The sequence below is a fragment of the Thunnus albacares genome, chromosome 21 (genome assembly GCF_914725855.1).
Source record: "Thunnus albacares chromosome 21, fThuAlb1.1, whole genome shotgun sequence".
In the NCBI taxonomy this organism is placed as follows: Eukaryota; Metazoa; Chordata; class Actinopteri; order Scombriformes; family Scombridae; genus Thunnus; species Thunnus albacares.
Genome location: NC_058126.1, coordinates 23,450,497 through 23,471,551, shown reverse-complemented (window position 1 = coordinate 23,471,551; position 21,055 = coordinate 23,450,497). Strand labels below are relative to the sequence as shown.

The window sequence follows — 21,055 nt, the reverse complement described above, 5'->3', positions numbered from 1 at the left end:
ATTCATAGATTACTATAATTCAGCTCACAAAACGAGGCTTACCTTTAATTATGGAATGTTTCCGACCGTAAAAGCCCAAAAGCATATCAGTGTGCACGTTCTCTGACACACCCAACCACACGCACACACACACACACACAATAGCATGCACTCAGACACATAAACTCTAACACCTCTGCACGTCACACACACACTTCTCTCATTTTACATTTAGATCCTTCAGCTGACAACTGAGGTAATTGCTAACGCCAGAAAAATGAAAGATGAAGACATATTTCCCTCACAAACAAACACATACACACACACATAAACACAGGGTTGTTTATGTAAGGAGCTGGTGGTATGCCCACCGTCAGGCTCTGCAACTGCTTGGACAACTATGAGTGATGACAGAGACAGAGAGAGAGAGAGATAGAGAGAGGTAAAGAATGAGACAGAGACAGAGTCTGCAGGTCTCTGGTGTGTTATTGAATACAGGGAGTGGCTCAAAGCCCCAAGGAGGTAGGTGCGTGTGTGTGTGTGTGTGTGTGAGAGAGAGAGAGAGCGGGAAAGACAGACTGCGTGTTGTAATTAGTCTCAGAAGACGTACAGGTGCAGTTCAGTTATCCCTCATCTCTATGGAAAGGTGAGAACTCAGATACCTGTCCTCCAAAAGTCCCTGCTGCTGTGCCAGAGCTCTCCAATGACTCAGCAGTGTTTATCTCATCAGTGAAAACTATGGTGAAATATATTTGTTGATGTTGTTTTTTTCCTTGGAGACCAAAACTAAATATAAAGTGGTAATTGAAAGCAAAATCCATGACAAAGTCATTTTCACGGATGAATAAAAACATATGTGGAAGAAAGAGTGATGGAGGACTGAATAATAAACAGTTCTAATGCATCTGCAGGATGACAGAGCAGATTTATAGACTGGTACAACACCTGTAACCACTGTTAACCATTATAACTGTACACGTCAAATATGTTGACAGCATGAGTTATTACAGATTTACAAATGAGACTAAAATTCCTCTGATGGAAACTTGTCTTTAGTTTTTCTTAAAGGGGTTGATGAGTTCTACTGCGTATGTGAAGAAAAGTAGTAAAAAGTATTTCATGGCTCCGGAGGGAGCTGTGTGAAATGTGATTAACTGCTTCGAGTGACATCCCTCGGTCTGTTGGGGCTGAAAACTACAAGTTTGAAAATGAAAACAATGTGTGGGTGTGGAGTTAGACAGCAGTGAGGTTAGCAGACCTCTGCAGCTGCTCCTCATCTCTGCTGGAGCTCCAGGCTACGTTAGCCGCTACTAGCATAACGCGTCTGAATCTGTGACTGAACCACTGAACTGTTGGTAGTCGAGTTGCATTGTGGGTAAGGTAGGCACCAGTTTGAGTCAGACAGTGTTGTAGCAGTGCAATGCTAAAAATGTGACTGAAACTAATCTGCATTTTTATCTATTAAGACAAAAACAGCAACTTAATCAAAGTCAGCTGCCTTCATGAACACTGTGGCTCAGGATTATGAATTCAATAGAAACTTTCTTTAGATATGACAATGATTTGTCTTACACACACATGAATTTGCTACAGATACTGTCAAGTCTCCAGGAATAGTTTCTGACTTTACTTCCTGGAAATGTTGGGTTGTAAAGGCCTCACAGCTTGAATGAATGTGAATGTTCTCTTGTTCATTTGACCATCAGTTGGAAAACCAGTGTTGCATCTGCACGTGGGACTGACAGGTCTGACTGACTGACATACTGTATGCTCCATCTGTGAGCTTTCCTATATTTAAACACACACACATACGGATGGGAATGAGGTGGTTGATCCAGTGATAAAATACTCACGCTGTATAAAAGGGTCAGAGCAGGGAGGACACACACGTTTTTGGAAGCTTGCAAACGTAAAAAGCGATGGCAGCATCATGGCTGAAGCGTGTGATGTTTTAAGTGTTAAAAAGGGACTAAAGCCTGAAACACACACCGGGTGAGTGATGCTCTCAGGGATAATTACACAGGACATTTAATAAAAGGTCAAACAGTGTGTCCTCTGTATACTGTCACAGTATGATGCCCTTTCTGTAGCCACATCTGATGCCTTCCATTTGATACATCCATCTGCACCGACAGGCCATTAGTAGTGACAGAGTTCTGAGCACAGGGGTCTTGTTCGGGTCACGGTCTCGTTTCCAAATCCCTCACCTACTACACACTGCTGTGCGTGCGTGTGTGTGTGTGTGTAGGCTTTGTCTGACAGGGCTGGTCGATGTCCTTGCCTGTGGTGTGCAGCAGTAAGTGATATAATGCTCTGGCCTGCAGCCTCTGACAATAACCTAACTCACACAATCATGAGGGACAGTGTGCAGCTGTGACCCACTGAGGGCTAGATAAAGCTTTTACAGGGGTTTTTAGCTTACATGGGTGAGTGTTGGGTATCTGGGTATTGACTGGTATAACTACCAATCAGATATCAGTGCTGTTTATTTCTTTTTCAAAAGTTGAAATCATTATAGCTCACTGAGATCGTTCTCCTGTATGTAAGGCAACAACAGTCTATCAGTACACATCACTTTCAAGCTCTAAGTGTTCATACACCAACAGTCCTTTTAGCTAACTTAATGAGAAACAGAATTAGACTTTCTGCAGTGTTCCTAAATTAAATTGAAGACTTTTTAAGACCTCACATAAAGCAATTTAATACTTTCTCCACTGTTTAACCAAATTTTGTGAGCACTTCCCAGCTGTGTATGACAAAACAGTAATATAATTCATCAATTCACATGACCTGGATCCAGATAAGTGGCGACAAACTGATGGATGGATTAACCAATTACATCATTAATTAACTTAAAGCCCCGCCCTCCCTCCACTCAAAAATATGTTTTCATCTTGTTCCTACAGTTGGATGTTTGGGCTTCACTGTGCAGAATGATGTTTGTGCAGAGTTTGTTTTCACATTTATCTGCTGGAAGTGGAAAGTTTCTCTGAGCTCACTGAAAATCTGTTTTTAAGGGGCGGGTCTATGAGCAGGATTTGTGACATCACAACTCGTTTGGAAACCAATCCTGGTCTAATATTCAACTTACACGATTGTGATGTGGAAACTTGAGGCCTCCAGTGCACGAACACTGAGAATAGACTTAACAGTGAAGGAGGAGACATCTTTTTTTCCTACAATTAAACTTTTGAAATGAAATATACTTTTTACATTAAGATATCAGCATGTTGATGAACCAAATCAACCATCAAATCAAATGAGGAGACAATGACAAGAAAGCACAAAGATGCATCAGAGATTCATGTTTCTGATCAAAAGTCCATTGAAGAGTTAAGATGAGTCACTGATGACACAACAGCCCTGCGGTCTCTAATGCATTCAATCTGATGTACGACACTGATAGGACAAAAATAGGCAGCAAACTAATGTGCTCATTGTGTTCATCTGGGGCTGGGCTGCTGCACAGCAACCCAAACACACACACACACACACACACACACACACACACACAGAGAAACCTGCATTTCCATCTAGCCATCAATCCTCTCCTCCGGATGCAACATCATGATGATGAGACTGATGTGACTCGGACCAAAACAGTGTGATGACGCACTGAAGCACTGAAGCTGATGATGCGTGTGTGTCAGAGAGGTAGTGATATAAAGTGTCATATAATGTTGTAGGTGGATGCCATTGATGTTTTACGTAAAGAGGAGCAGTGAGTGCATGCATGTGTGCCTCTGATATATGGACGAGAACATTATGTAATAGTTTATCTCTTATGCAGGATATACCACATATATAATGAATACTGTGCCATATGCGGATGAATAATGCAGAGGCTGTGAGGGGTTTCCCACGAAACAGTCAGAAACACTGACACGACACACTACATGACGAATACTGGTATCCCGGTTACTGACTACTGCCTGCTATTTGCTCCTGTGATGTTTACAACATTAACCGGCTCTGTGACTGTTAACCTTAAATTAATTTGACTGTGGCTATTGAAAATGAGACCACTTTGGCTTATAGTGAGCTTAGCACTATTAAATGCCAACATCGCCTTGCGGATTTGGCTTATCCACCTCAATCTATCGTTAAACGCTGCCAAGACTGAAGTAATGTGGTTTGGTCAGAAGGGTGCTGTGTCCCCTTCCACCTTGGACATTACCACTAGACATGGAACCATCCTAGAGATAGAAATACCTGGGAATCAGGCTCTATTTATCACTCAGCTATTCAATTTGCTACAAATGCCCCATTCATCCTTCTTCTTCTACTCGTCGTAACGTACACTGGTTTATGCTTCTTTATAAAACTCTTCTTGGATACTCAACCCCCTATTTAAGTCAGTTATTGCAGCTGATATTTGTAGCCAAGTAAAATACGCAGTCTTCCTCTTACATCAGAGTAAATGCCCCTAAATCCAACACATCCTTTGGCCTGTCGTCATTCCAGTCTGCTGCTGATAATGATTGGAATTTGTTACGAAAAAACACTAAAACTGGATAATTTATTTCAATCACTGCTTTTAAGGGCCTGAGTGTGAGTGTGAGTATAAAGTACATGGCGCCCTGCTCTCCTTATCGGTGGTGATGTAAAACTGTGACAGCCTCACACACAGGAGAGGAGGAGGAGGAGAGGAGAGGAGCAGAGAGGAGAGGAGAGGAGGATGGAGGATGAGGAAAGAGGTGTGGGTGAAAAGATGCATGAGAACAATGGAGCAAAGAAGAGTGAAGGATGAAAAAAAGCAATACAGGAAACAGATAATAGATAAGAACAATTAGAGAGACAAGGTCATTAGCTAAGTGTTTTTTGTAAATAGTGATGAAGAGATGATAATAATGGAAAACCATTACAGTCCCAAAATTTTCATAAATGGTTTGTTAAAAAAAATCTGTTTGACATGGTAAGTCTAGATGTTTGGATGCTGGGAAATGTCTGAAAATAGAGAATCAGTTCACGTGTCAGAGAAGTAAAGCCATGTTCACACTGACTTCAGGCCTGCATGAAAACACAGCCCTGTCATGCATTTAATGAGGTCAGACTGGCAACACAGTGAGGGTGTTGAAATTTGAAGCGGATGACATCACATTGTGACAGTAAAACACTCAAACTGGCTTTCATGGTTTGTATTTCATGCCTCACCACTATCTGCAGTGCTGATCACTGTTTCCCAAAGTCCACGATGATGTCTTCAAGTGTCTTGTTTTGTTCTGACCAACAACCCAAACATATTCAGTTTACTGTTAGAGGACTAAAGAAACCAGAAAATATTCACTGTTGAGAAGCTGGAATCAGACTTTTTTTTTTCTTAAAATATGATTCCAAACTATTAAATCAATTATCAAAATAGTTAGCAATTAATTTAATAGTTGACAGCTAATTGATTGACTAACTGTTGCTTCTCTTGATGTTTTTGCTTGAAATAATGACTGAAACGATTAATCAATTGATAAAATAGATATAGTTTCATAGATTAATCAATTAATAGTTGCAGCTCTAACAAGAGTTTTAAGGCAGGGCTGGTTTTGGTCTAAACACCCACCAAGATTCACCAGTAATGTCTAACTAAACTAACTGGTTCCTGCCAAATGCAACCAGAATACTGAGTGAACACCCTTCTCTGCCTCTTTCACTTCCTTCATTTTACACCCAGCAACTCTATGATTTTTATGGCTTTTTTTTTTTTAAATAACTGCATAATTGTCTTTAAAATGTTTCACGTTGTGGGCAATAAAGTGCCTATTTAAGTAACTAACAAACTAACGGTACAGAAAGACTACACTTATGTCCTGTGAATATTAGCTCAGTCTCTCATTCACTTCAATTTAAACCCAAACTACTGACAAACTGAGGAATGTGTTTCCTGTTCCAGTGGACTTCAAATCAACACTCATACCCTCTCTTTAAAAACCCCTTTGTTTTATACAACATTACACTACAAGAATACTAAGTGCAGCATCTCTAATACACTAATCGCTCACTCATCAGAACTGTGACATCACATCCTCTTCTTGATGTGAGATGAGCTCAGTTCTGTTGAGAATAAAAGCAACACTCTCACTTCTTCTAACACTTATCAGGAAGTCTATTCAGTGCAAATGCATCTGATCCAAATCTCATTTCTGCATTATATTTATACTCATAAATAGAATAAAAACATCCAGAAATGATTACTCTACAGTCAGATAGCAGCATGTGTATTTGCACATGTCTGTGTGTGTGTGTGTGTGTGTGTGTGTGTGTGTGTGGAGGAGCAGTCAGTACCCTCCTGATCTGCTCCTGATAGTCAGTGTGTCTTTGATGTTTGGCTCCATTCACAGAACTCCACTTTAGGTAATGTTAGTATGTGCCCTGTGTGTGTGTGTGTGTGTTCTGCTGCATCCACACAGTGCTTTGATGGAGCCCACAGTGAGCCTGTTTGAGGGCTAAGTGAAAGGGCTAGTGTTTGGGTGTGTGTGTGTGTGTGAGAGAGAGAGAGAGAGAGAGAGAGAGAGAGAGAGAGAGAGAGAGAGAGAGAGAGAGAGAGAGAGAGAGAGAGAGAGAGAGAGAGAGAGAGAGAGAGAGAGAGAGAGGATGATAGAGCAGTCTTCTTGTTTTAATAGCATTACACAGAACTCTCTGGACATGTTTGTATAATTCAGCACTTGCTGCAGCCCATTAGAGTGCACATTAGAGAGCGGAGAGACAGACAGGTAGTGATAGTCCACACCCTCCATCATGTCCTCCTCTTCCTCCTCCTCTTCCTCCTCCTCCTGCTGCTGGTTCTCTCCTCCCTCCCTTTGGAATGGACACACAGTGTACAGTAGCTGAATGAATTCCCTGTATGTCCCTGCGGTCTCGCCTACACATACTCCGAAATACAAACACACACACACACACACACACACACACACACACATAGAGTATTTCTTTGGGAACTATGCCCTATTGTTGCAGAGCGAGGCTTTACACATCGCAATGGAATGCAAGGCAGCGCAGACACACACACACACACACACTCGCAGACAGACACACACACACACATACACACACACACACACACACACAGAGGTCAAACTCTAATCCCAAAACAAACAGGTAGTGGACACACACTCGTCCAGGGCTATTCACTAGAGTGTGTGTGTCTGTGTACACTGCAGCTTGGTCTGCTGGAACAATACAACAGTGGATTCTATAAGACAAAAATGATCTGCCCATTGACTCATGAACTTCAAATGCTTCACATTCCTCATGGCTCCTCACACATCTTTGGCTTTATTTTTGCTTGCAAATATATCTTTTCCACTGATATGTAGTATATACACTATATCCCATTCATATATAAATGATGAGGCAAAATGTTAAAACCATACACCTCCAACACTTCTCTAAAACAGTTTCAGGAAGAACTGAAACACCAGAACCTTCATGAAGTTTGGATATATTGCAGCACTGTGTGGCATTTTGCTTGATTTTGCTATTTCTAAGTTTTAGATGATTGCAATTTGATTAATTTGCGGTTATAAATTGTTTCATCTTAAAAAAAAACAGGGAATTAAATGACCTGCAAAACTATGATGGACAGTTTATAGACTAAATGAGTTGGTATGCTTGAAAAAATAATCAACAGAAAAGTACTAGTATAACATGCTGCTACACTGTAATGCAACATCTGTTTTTTTCTTAACCCTCTTGTTGTCCTCGGGTCAATTCTGACCCGGGAGGACAGTATCCTGACTAACAAAATGATGAATTATTTTAACTATAGTTGAGATCAGAGGAAAATATGTTGATGGATTATAGCAGACTGGTATATGTAAAAGTTTTCATCAAAATTTTTTTTGATGACACCTGGGTCATCCTGTTGTCCTCCCAGGTCGATTTTGACCCGGGAGGACAACAGGAGGGTTAATGTGCAATATCTCCTTCCAGCTGCTGCTCCAGTACTTCTTTAGTGCTGTAAATAGCCTAATTGTTGTAAATCATGTAATCTCACCTTGCTACTATTTTTAAATCTAAATTTCATTTATTGTATATTTGTGTCTTATTCTTACCTGACTGAGTGAACTGCAAAAAAATGTGTCTGCCCAAACGGCAATAAAGTCTCTTGAATCTTGAAAATAACTGTCAGCTGTAGTCCAATTATAATAAATATTTGGTTTAAGTTAGAGCTTAATTGTTCATCATATTGTCATTGTATATGTGGACTAAACCTTTCAGAGTATAAGTCTCTCACAGTGAACTCCAATCACACACACTGATGCTACAGTTCCTGTTTCTCACACTGATAAGTAAGCAGCGTGTGAGGTGACGTTATGTACAAGGCGAAGGGATGCTGGGTACAAGCCGTACACACAGAATGCAACCTGCTCATTACAAAGATCATAGTACACCTTTTTCACCTGGGAAAAAAAACCTCTAAGGAGGTTCCAGTGTAACAGGGGGAAGCCCTGACAACCTGAACAAGTGTGAAAGAAGCAACACACATTTCTGTCTCTGGAGGAATATTCACAATCTTGGAAAATATGCTGACTTGCTCACACATGTAACGTCAGCTTCAAGAGACCAGCTGGCACTGAGGAACACTAATTGTCCAACAACAGTCAGAAAAAGGACTTTCCCACGCTTCACAGCTTTAACGCTTTTATTTGACTCTGAAAGTCCTGTTGATTATTTCTACCTGTAATTTTCTGTGTCTGTGCTTTTAATTTCAGTCGTCTCAGTCTTTTATCAAGACATGTTCAGTCAGTCAAACTACTTTCCTTTGTATTTTGTCCTTTTGATGACATACTTATGAGACGGGCTCATTTTTTGGATTGTGTTTTAGGATTACACCATCTCTGCTTTCATAAAACAATGCTATATGTTTAAAAGCCTTTCTGACTTCTATCCAGCTGAATTTAAAGCTAATTTGATGACCAAAATCTAGAACAGATGTCCAGTCTGAAGCTAATAAAAGACTTTAAATGAGCAGTGAAGGTAAAACACAACAGGAAGGAATTCTTTTTATCAAACATCTAGTTTATACGGTTCTCCAACACTGACGTCTCCAGAGAATCCATCACATCCCTAGACCACACCTCTAAACCACACCCCTCCATCTACCTATCCATCCATCCATCCATCCGCCTGTGTGACATCCAACTCTTCACCCCGCTGTAATTCCCAGCAGGGCTGATTGGCAGCAGTAAAGCCTGGTCGCTGACACACGGGTCCAGCTGCTGCAGTTGTGAGGAGGGATTATAGTGACCGGTTCACTCTGTACCATCCCATTCTTCCTCTCCGCTCTCAATCCCTCCATCACTTCATTCATTCAATCCGCCGCTGTCACGCAATCTCGGACTCCATCTCTCCAGCCCCAAAACACACACAAACACACACATTTACGCATCTATATACATGTTCATACACTAATACACACATCTGGGTGTCAGGTTGCCTGTGACATACAGCTCTATGGAATGATATAGTCATCATATACCATTAAAATGAAGGTTATAATCTAAAAAGGGCTGCTGCTAAATATTATTTTATCGATTAAATCATGTAACATGAACTCTGACATTAGATGAGTCCATATGAAGAAGTCAGATTCTGTTGCTCAGAGGATATGTTTAGAATTTGACCAACTTCATTGGACTGCAAAGCATTCCTGAAGCTTGGAGGTTTTAATCCATGAACTAGCAGGGTATATAATACTCTGCATCTTATCTACTACTATACACAATGTATTATTCTTATCCAGCCACTGTTTACAAAGCTCTCTGTACTGTAGGCATAAGATACTATAGATTACATGTATCTGATAAGGACATTTGCTTTCTTTGCTTGAAATCGAGTAGTCTACTGACAGTATGTTGCTGCCAACAGTTCTGATCCTGAAACCATTTAGTCATTTATCAAGAAAAAATGACAAACATTTGCTGGTTTCAGCTTCTTGAATGTGAGGATTTGCTGCTTTTCTCTGTTTTATATGATTGTACAGTGGATATCTTTGGACTGTTGGTCGGACAGAGCAAAGAATTTAAAGACATCAACTTGGGCTGTGGGAAATTGGGATGAGCTTAACAATTCGTTGATTAATCAAAAACAATAATCATTAGATGCAGCCCCAGATTACTTAGTATTGACTTAGCAATCAGATCTCTGTATTTGTCCACAACATGTAATTGCTGCCACCTAATATCAATCATCAGTGATAAGTAATTCATTGAAACTAGAGCAGCTTTTTTTTTTCTCTCTGAACTTTTACCTGATGAAAATGTTTTCTGGGGGCGTGATACAGAAGTAGACAAAGAATGAGTGTGTATAATTCCACCTGGCCGCGACATCCCTCAAAGGGATTCACAACAAGCCCAGACAACATTATAAAAAGACAAAAAAAATCATTTATTGGAGAGCAGCACAAACTCTGATGGAGGCCATTTGGGGTTTGGATAGAACTGAGGAACAGGCCACAACCTGACTTTCCTGTTCTGACCTTTTTACTAAAATACAAGCTCATCTGCCAACAGTGCTGGCTGAACACTAACAGAACATGAAAATGTCTTTTTTGATTACACACTTCTGACTGGCTTATATGTGTATCTGACGGCTGGGAAAACTCAAAAGTACCTATACTGACCTTTAACTGATGTTCTGGTGCAAAACAGCTGAATCACAGCCAGCCTGGCTCATGGAATGAAATGTTATTATCGATGAATCACCAGCTTTTTACAGCCACATTGATTTTACAGTAAACGATGTAAAATGTTTTAAAGATCTTCTGCAGGTTCAATAAGCTGCAGAGCTTTACTGGCAGCACTGAAGCCATTAACTACTCTAGTGGGTATTGATCCATTCAGATTGTGCACATGGTCTTGCACCAGTCCTAAACAACAGTAATGATGTCTTTAATCGCGTCTCTAACAGGGTTGGAAGACATGCATGAATAGGAAATCTGGTCATTTTACTGTGGAAAATACAAGCTTAACCAGAAGAATCACACTGATGTTTAGTGCTATGAATATGCTATGCAAATATTCAAAATGTTTATGTTTAATCAGTTAATTTTGTAAAGCAATGATAAGATAATATCACCAGTGAACGCTGCTTCTGTAGTAAAAGCAGGCAACTTCCCAAACTATGGTGCCTGCCAGACACAGCAGAGGGCTAAAGGCATCAGCTATTCTGATAATCAAACAAAAATGCTACATGTTACCTTGTGCCAGCTCATCAATCATGAGGATTTGCTGTATTTTGGTCTTACGTGTAAACTTAGTATCTTTGGGTTTTGGATTGTAAAATCGCAACAGGCTTCAAATGAAGTGTTTATCAGACTGTCAAACAGTGTGTCAGGCTCCTCTCTCCACACCTTCCTGGCAACAGAAACCATTTTCTAACTTTCCAAAACTAACAATCTGACAGTCACACCCACCTCACACAGTTGGCTGTGAGGAGGTGTTACAGTAAATAAGGTTTGAACTTCTCTCTCTGGCTTTTTTTTTCATTCATCACATGACTATTTCCATCGTTTGGGTAGCCTGCCAGTGGCGCCCATGTCAACAATTACTGTCTTGCTCCTTTCTATGAAGGCACACTCCAATAAGGACGTTCCAAACAGCTAAAAGCAATTTTGCCATTCAATGTGGACAGAAAACATGTCATATGAACTTCTTTGTTTAAAGCATACTGGAACCTTAACATTCCTCCAGCTGCCCACTCTGGACCACTTAGCATGGCCATCATGGATCTTACCAACTGATTCCCAATGTTCCCAACAGTCAAGCGACAATCGAGTGTACTAGGGGAGACAGCAGCTGGGGGATCGATAAACAGGCTTTTGTCTGGAAATGACCTGGTGATCTGGTGGGGGTGAACTGAGAGGGAAAACCAGTAAAATAAGTACAACTTAATAGGTTTGCATGTAAGTGAGGAAGCGTTATTATATAAGGATAATAATGCCGTCCTTGTCCCAAGCTAACCTGCCAGCAGCAGATGCATTGTTTGGCAGCACAGCAGCGAATGGATGATGGATTTCCTCTGCTTCCTGATTCCTAGACAGAGGCTGGGATGAAGCAGTCTGTTGACCTTGAAGAGAGTATCTGCTACAGTCAAGAGCATCTGACATCAGCTTTCTGGAACCATCATTTTAACCCAGGCCCTGACATGATCTAGAAAACTTCCCCAATGAGCTTCAACATACGAGCTCACATATATGAGAGATGTTCTCTGAATGTCCAGTCATGGTGAGTGGCAGAGTTTATGCTAGACTTTGTTTTGATAGTCAATAGAGCTGTTAATATTCCAGATTTCCAGCTACTACTGGACATTTTAAGTAGTCATATAACAGCCTACATTTAAACAGCAGTAAAACAAAAAAACACAATGATCCAACAAATGTGTTTCAGTCAGCAGAATGAACTCTTCACAAACTTTGCCAACTCAGCATATAGGCTACAACAATAAGATAAAACAAATAGCCTTGCTATTGTTAATTTAATGCAGCCATGCGGGCAGCCTGCAGCTGCAGCTCCACCACCACCTCCACCTGCCACAGTCTCTCTGAGCCCGTCTCTCACCAGGACCGTATGGGGAAAATTAAACCTCCTACTGATCAATAACATGTTATTTAACTGTGGAGTTCCAGGCTGATCCGTTAGTTTAACTGTACCAATGCTGGATGTAACGTTACCTGAGAGGAAACACTTTTTTGGAGTCGTGTTAACTGTTGTCGAGCCAAAGTGCAGGAGTGTTGCTGGAGTGTGCGCTGGCTTTTGACTCTCGTGTCACGCTTAGTCACATGACCAAACACTATGTGAATCTATTAATGTCTTAACAGCGGAGGCAAAACAAACTTCTCCATGATATAAGTTTATATTTAAGTTGTCTTGGCAACATACTATAGGTCATTTTGGCCACTGATATTTTCATCTGCTGGACAACTAAACATGACACCAGCAAAAAGCCGGCGTATACTGGCTAATGTAAACCCTGGCAAGGGGACATGAGGAAGGAAACCATAGCTGATGATCCATCAGGGAGGAGGTTTGTTTTAAGCGTCTGGGTGGAGAGCAAGAAGATGGAGTCAAAGCCTCTGAATTCCAGTCAATTATTCCATACTTGACATTCCACAACATGAGGACAATTCACAACCTATTCAATTGAGAAATTCTAGGAACCTGTGTGCACTTGTACACTTCCTCCCTCCCTTCCTTCCTTCCTTCCTTCCCTCTCCTCCTACTACAGTCATTATTCCCTAGCTTTCTCCTTCCTTCCTGTATCCCGTCTTTTATTTGATTTCTGTTTTGCAAAAGATGTCTGCCAACATCAGTGATGCTTATGCACACAGCATTAAGATTTAATATAGCCTGGATAAACAGTCTATATGACCAATGGCCTCCAACGGACCAGCCAACTTTCCCTTTTTTATGGAGCCACCATAAAAGATACACATATAACAGATCAGATTTTAGGGCTTTCGCTTTTAGGTCATTTTCAATTCATTATTACAAGTCATAATAATGTTCCGTTTTGTCTATAAAACATCACTAATTAATGAAAAAGGCACAAGATGACGTCTTCCAATGTCTCGTTTTGTCCGGCCAACAGTCCAGAACCCAAAAATATCCAACTAACTGTAATGTAAGACCAAGAAAAGCAGCAGAACAAGCCAGTGCTTGGTATCTTTGCTTGCTCAGTAACTTGATAATGATTATCAAAATAGTTAATTATTTTTTTTGATTAAATCGATTAATTGCTGCAGCTCTAATCAGTGGATTATTTGATTTGTTTAACCAGGAATAAAAGCCTCTCTGGCAGGTGAAAGCGGGACTCCTGACCACAGAGCTGTAATAGATGCAATGTTATTAATGTAATAAAACATCAAAAGGTTCCTGTCATACTGCCAGTTCACTTCATGTGTTAAAAATAAAAACCCGACTGTTCTGCTTTGTCAATCTTGGCATCTGTCAAGAGGATAAAAACAGAAATTTGGAGAAAGGAGTTAGCAGAGGATCCTTCTACTCAGAGTTTGACATTTTTGTTCTTTGAATGACCAAAGTCAATTATTTTAAACAGAGTAAGACTCACTGACATTCCAGGATAAAACCCCAAACAGAACTCCACTGCTGTCTGAACAAATACATTCCTTTTTTTTTTTTTACATATTTAAATATTTTTACCACTCCTGCTTGGGACTTCATGTGAAAAGGAGATGACCTGCTTTGGGCCGTGGGCCTGATTACTTATTTAAAGCCAAGACTGTCCAAAAAAAATAAAAGAAAATGATTCCTCCCAAAGATAGAGCATAAAGCCAGGACACAAATATTTGTACTGTGTAATCATCCTACAGATGGTAAAATATGAGTGAATACTGGAATAGAGAGGACTGAAGCTTTTACACGGATACATCAAAGAAAGCATGGATTCCTTCACCACACTGGGCAGTTGTATAACATTATTTCCTTTAGCAATGTGCCAGTCTTTTACTGTCCCTGACCACTACACTTTATAAAAGTCTTCATAAAAGACTTTTATTATATATTAAACTAAATCCTTCCCACTAGACTCACATGCGATTAACTGCTATGAGCAGAACATGTACATCTGCCTCCCGCTGCTTACCACAAAAGGTTAAAACCAATGATCTTTCATGTGGTTTAATTATCTGATAACTGAAGTACATTTCAAACGAGTTGGTCTATGAGCAGCTTAACGGAGCTAAAGGGTGGATATTATCATATGCCGTATATGCCATATAGCCTATGTTTTTTTTAGACCCGATCAATGTGATCTTAGCATCAAGTATTAAAAACTATCAAGTAGGCTACTGAAAGTTAGCATTAAATCTTTGGCCTTAAGTAAGAATTTAGCTAATTTTGTCTTATTTGAATTAAAAAAAAGTTTTCATATGGCTGTCTTGTCTTAAAGTAACATTTAAACAGCATCAGTATAAAAACTTTTAACAGATACCCAGCTGTAACTGGACTATAGACTTATCTTACTGGCTCAAATATGACAGAAACAGTCACATTCATAGTCATCACTACAGTCTAAACTATATTACTGATCACAACAGCATGGTTCTACACTAGAGCTGCAACTAACAATTATTTTCTTGACTAATTGTTTGCTGTATAAAATCTCAGAGAATAGTGAATCACAGTTTCCAAAACCTCAAGGTGATATCTTCAGGTCTTTTGTCTCACTAACAAAACTCAAAGATATTCAGTTTACAATGTTATAAACCAATCAAAAGCAGAAGATAGTCACAATTGAGAAGATAAAACCAGTGACTGCTTGGCATTTTTGCCAAAAGGAAATGACTTAAACAATTTATCAATTATTAAAAAAGTTGCAGACTCATTTTCGGTCAATCAACTAATGGATTCATTGTTTCTACTCTGTTCCAAACAATGGGTCAGTAGTAGAAATCTAATGAAATTTAAAGAATACTGAATCATTTTGATACAAACTAATCTACTCATCATGCGATTATGATATCATACAAGTCTGAATGTGGCTCATTTGTTGTTTCATGGCGGCCTCCTGTATCTTCTTTCGCTTTAAGAAACTTTCACTTGGTTTGTATGGGCAGCTAAATGACCAACCATCCCACCAGTTCTACAATTACGCTCCCAAAACAAAGCCTCCTTTTCAAGGCTAATCTCAGACATTAGATTTTGGCAAACATGCTTGAGCGATCATTTATCCAATTTGTCCGAAAAGTGGGTAATTTGTCACAGAGCTGACCATTTTAGTCAAACAATGTGCTCAGCTTTACTGAGTCTCATGCAAAACCAGATTTAGATGAGTCGGGACCCAGAGAATCGGTGAAAGGTACAGCATACTGTTAAACCAACAGTTTCCTATGCTGCATTGGCTACATGATTCTTCAGCAGGCTACTGTTGAGTTCACCTTTGCAGAGTTTTTTCCAAGAAGAAAATCAAATCCAGAACTGTCCACATCTATAAAACTACTGAATGGTATTTGATGTTGGCAAGAAGCTGCTGTGCATTAACGTGGGCCTGCTCAGGAAACACTGCTGAAGGTTCAGAACACTGACACAGAGGTGCTGTAGTAGAATCGGAACAGTTGGGCTTATGTATTTATGAAACAGTTATGGAGTAAAACAGATGTTCCTCTTTTTTTAGAAGTTTTCATCACTGGAAATATCTACTCTTAGTGCTGCGGTATTCCGAAACAGTTGCAGTAAAAGCTTTTTAAGGTACTTTTTCTTCTTCTTCACAGGAGTTACAACAGTCCAAGCTGTTAATTCCAAGCTTCAAGAAGACTGTAATGATTTGCAGAGTTTCTCACAGTCAGACTCCCTGCTGCTAGGAAAATGCATTAAAAAATTAGAATTAATGACAAGGCCTTGCACTTCATGCAACACAAACAAATGATGGTCCATTAGTATATAATTATGTTATATGAGCTGATAGCCTTCAAAATAAGAGACATCGTTATCAGAGTAGGTAAATGGTAAATGGACTGCATTTACACAGCGCCTTTTAGTCTTCCGACCACTCAAAGAGCATTACGCTATATGCCAACATTCACTCATTCACACAACCACACTCTGATGGCAGGGCTGCCATGCAAGGTGCCAGCGAGAGCTGACGCTGTATTGATTTTTTTCCAACCGCACAATTTAGGCCATATTCAGACCAAATCAGGTGGTGTGGTGAAAACTCCAGTCCTCTCATTCATTTAAATGGGGGTAGTGCGTTTTGGCTGCGCGGGTTTCGGCCGTAGTGGCGAGAAAGTTGAGTCAACTTTTGGAGAAACCCAACCCCACATCAGAGAGAGCAGCTGTGGTCAAGCGAGCTAGAGAGTGAATGAAGAGAGGGAGCGGTGGTAGCGAGAAAGCTGGTAAATCATATCAATAAAAAAAGTTAATTTTCTGATTGTTTCACAGTGGTTGTAGAGCACAAACACGCCCACACCCCCACACACTGCTCAACCCTGTAGAGGTGCACTGCAACACTTGATTGGCCTTTCACAGCCTTTCAAACCATCGCAGTAACTGCCATGAAAAAAAATGTATTTAAACCTCAGATGTTATAAAACAATTGGTGCCTAAATACTATATTGGCCCGAATATAAGGCGGCTCTGATTATAAGATGACACACCCTTCTCCAACACCTGTTTTTGGAAAAATTCTTTCTGAATATAACATTGTATAGTTACATACTCACATTCTCCTACCAGTCTCTTGGAATAAAATCATTTTCTCCAGCTGTTAGGATTTATAAGACTGCCTGTTCGTCTTTTTGAGCTCCTTATCATCTGTCACAGTGGTATTTGGCAGCTTGACATATTCCCTTTCTGCAGTAGACACGTCGGAAGACGCGTTTTCACTCATCATGAATTTATTTCCTCCGTGGCAGAAAAACACATTACACCAACCTTCAGAAACTCCTGCAGGTTAAACTGGACTAACGAAACACTCTAACACACTCACTATAAACAGACTTTAAGTCACTCGCTAACTTAGCAACATTAAGGCTACAAACAACCCATAATGCAACACGTTACACCACTACTTCTGATGTTGTGAACACAAAATTGTCTAGACCCCTTAATAAGACGTAATAAGACAGCCCCACTTTTTCAGATGTATTTCCAGGAAAAAAACCTGTCTTATATGCGGTTAACTTTTTGAATGCATTTGTTCCTGTAGCAGTCTACTCTTTATAGCCTCTATAGTCTAAATGTCTGTCCTTATTCCAGTGTTGTCATTAAGAGGCCGACTTTTCAGCAGGAATATTACAAATACTGGACGCACGTCATTCTTTATGTCAAGCCTGAGAGAATTTATATATATATATATATATACACACACACATATATATATATATATATATATATATATATACACACACATATATGTAATAATGTCCCATCACTTGAGCTGCTCACTCAGGGGTGAAGCGGTGAACAGCTTGACTCTGCGGCGGGCATTACATGATTGCGTTACCGCGGTAATACAGTAACCACGGCAGCCGTAGTGCCGCACAACCTGCTCGTCAGGAGGAGTTTCTCATGTTCATTCAAGCACACACTCACACTGATGGCACAGCCTTCAGGAGCAATTTGGGATTTAGTATCTTGCCCAAGGAAACTTTGACATGCGGTCTGGGAACTGAACCGCCGATCTTAAAATTAGTGAACGACCCGCTCTACCTCTGAGCCACAGCCGCCCCGGGTAGAGATTAATAAATAATGCTGCACCGATGAACAGTATCACTTTTGTTCACTTATCCACGGCCTTCAACTACAATTTTAACATTTGTGTAATACAGAGTACTGAAAAAGGCCTACTTATCTCGACATGAAATGAACATCTATTTCTCTTTCTTGTACCAGTTAGTGTTTTCCTCTACAGGCAGCAGGGAAGCTGGGAGGGACCCAGCCAAATGCAAACAGATATTTCAGGTGGGATTTGATCCCTGGACAGCAAAGCATGTGTTTCCCCATCCTTTCATCTCTGCATATTGTGAACCTGTAGGATCACACACACGCCTACTGTGGCTGTTCATCTCAGTGACTCAGGGAAAAGTTAGTACCGACCCAAGAAACACAACCCCCCCCCCCCCCCCCCCCCCCCCCCCCCCCCCCCCCCCCCCCCCCCCGACCTGTCTGATAACTGTCAAACCCTCCGACCTAATACCTGATCACTTTGGCAGGCTTACAGCAAAGTATCAAGCAATGGGACGTTTTAGGAATCTGATTGGATCAAGTCCATAATGAATTCAGGGCCTTAGATCAGTCCCACCTCTTATTTCCCACTCAGTAATCTGGCTGTGGAGGATTGGACAGTAATCTGGATAGAAGGAGGGAGGAAGGGGAGGGAGAGAGGGACAATCCTCTCAGCTGTGATTCCTCTCATTACTGTATATCATCAATTTCCAAAGCTAAATGTACTATGACGTTCCAGTGTAGGTGTGAACAGTCAGCTCTGGAGATGAGTCCTGTGTCTGACTCTGTGTGTGTGTGTGTGTGTGTGGGTTAGTGTTTAGTGTGTTTATGGCTCCTCCAGATTATCTGCACTTTGTAACACAAAGCCAGGGTTTTCCCTGCCTATCTAACTAAAAAGCGGGCCGCCTTTGTATTATTGGCCCCCGCCTTTGTTGAAAATTTCCAGTATGTGATGTTGACTGAACAAAAAAGGTGGAACTCAACTGCGAGGGCAGCAAAGCACCCGGACAGCGCATAGTACGAACACCCTAGCGTTATCTTGCAGTTCATCTTCAAAACCTGCAGCGGTTGCAAGGATTTTTTGATTTAATGACTAAATAATGACCTTTCTGAGATGAACTCACAAGTATATTGTGAACTTTCGACGCCGTCACTCAGAGCAGCTAACTCCAACACAACCTTTATTTGTCATCTTTTTGTTCCAGCTTGGTATATATGAACACTTTTGACGGTCAAATCATGATTTTTGTCACTTAAGCGCATTTGTCACAAACTGCATACGCTGTACCACACAAGTTCTCTAGCCTTTGCCATCTTTTTCTCAAAAAACTCCAGAGGAACCCTGCACAAGACAGAAAGAAAGTTTCCATATCAACATGAAAAACTCCAGTAGTTTGCACGGTACTTTTTCATGAGATAATAGTTGAGGGTGTCAATTAGGGCTCAGTATCATTGTTTGCTGACCTTCAGATGAATCATATCATGATGATAGGCTCTTATCATGTAGAAATTTATGATCCTGAGCACACTGGAGTTAATATCAAACTCAATTATTTACTTAAGCTTTTTTTTTTTTTTTTTTTTTACACACATATGATTTTGTGCTCATTTCCTGCACAAGTCTGCTACACATAAGTCTTCTTGAGCCGATCAATATTATTGGTTGGCCAATTTCATCAGCCGATATTGGCCTATCACAGATACATCGGTATCATATCAGTTATATAGGATGCATTTTATGTATAGTTGATCCTTTTTCTTACTTCAAGTTATATATATTTATCAGCCCATATATTGATATCAGAATTGTTTTAATCCCTAATACAGGTATCGGCCACAAAAATCCAGTATCAGTCAGGCCCTGAAGTCTCCACATGCAGACAGTTCAGAATATAGAGCATAAACATTGTATGCAATTATAAACAGCACATGACAGCCTCAGTAATCCTGCACTCCTCCTCACAGCCTGTAAATGAATGGACAGATCCAACAGAGTGGCACTCTGCTTGCATAACTTTGCCTGCTCCTGTGTGTGCTGTGACAGTGCAACTTCACCGTGAGCACCCATGCTGCCTCAAGGGCTGTCGGGAACGTTGAAGTTCCTATATCCCGTCGCACATGAACGACGCACCAATGTAATAAATATGACGCAGAAAGTTGCTAGTCAATGTTGGCAATGAGACGATTCAAGAAAGCTGAAAGCATCAGCATGTAGCTAATAGTTAATTAAAAAGAGGGCGAGACGAGTACGTTGCTACTGCGCATACAGTCAACTCATAATGGAAAGTAAGAGTTTCCGAGCAGCACCTGAAGGCAGCATTCTCCTGCAGCACCGTCGCTGAGATCACTCATCCAAAATCACCGTCACTTCACTGCTACGAAGCCCGCGGCTGTCCGCCCGCACACTCCGCACTCACTGCGGACAGAGCGCGTCTCCACACACAGCAAACACAACACAACGTTCATATTTCTGCTCCACTCACCGTTACTTGTCTGCTTTTTGACAGTTTGTTCGGGAGTCTCCGAGCGTCGCTGTCACCGCTACGATCCGCCCACCCGAGAGTGCGCTCCGCTGGCCGCAGACTAACCTGCTCCACCCCGGAGAAGCTCTGAGCCAATCACAGCTCTGTAACACTGATTGGCTCTCGCTGTACCTAATAAAGTCGATGCTCAGCTCTACGTGACAAGGTTATTGACCAATCACAGCTTCCAAACGCGGAGCAGACCCTTCGTCGTCACCAAATGCACTTTTGACAGACACGCTGTACATACAATGGAGAAGTTTGACTCCTTTTACGGGACGGTGCCGGTCCAATCGCCGGGGGGAACGGGCTCTGGATACGGCCAGGGCCCAGGAAGACGCCCTTATACCGCCCAGATGACTGGAATGTCACCGGGAC

General features: G+C 40.9%; 1 protein-coding gene across 6 annotated transcripts in view; it reads right to left on the bottom strand.

Moving 5' to 3' along the window:
* The window catches only part of LOC122972692 (microtubule-associated protein 4), a 121,827-nt gene extending 101,065 nt beyond the window's left edge, over positions 1–20,762 (bottom strand). For all 6 annotated transcript variants that reach the window (XM_044339943.1, XM_044339944.1, XM_044339947.1 and 3 more), the window contains exon 1: positions 20,639–20,762. The gene's annotated coding sequence lies outside the window, so the exon portion shown is untranslated. The remainder of the gene's footprint in view (positions 1–20,638) is intronic.
* Positions 20,763–21,055: the final 293 nt, after the last annotated feature.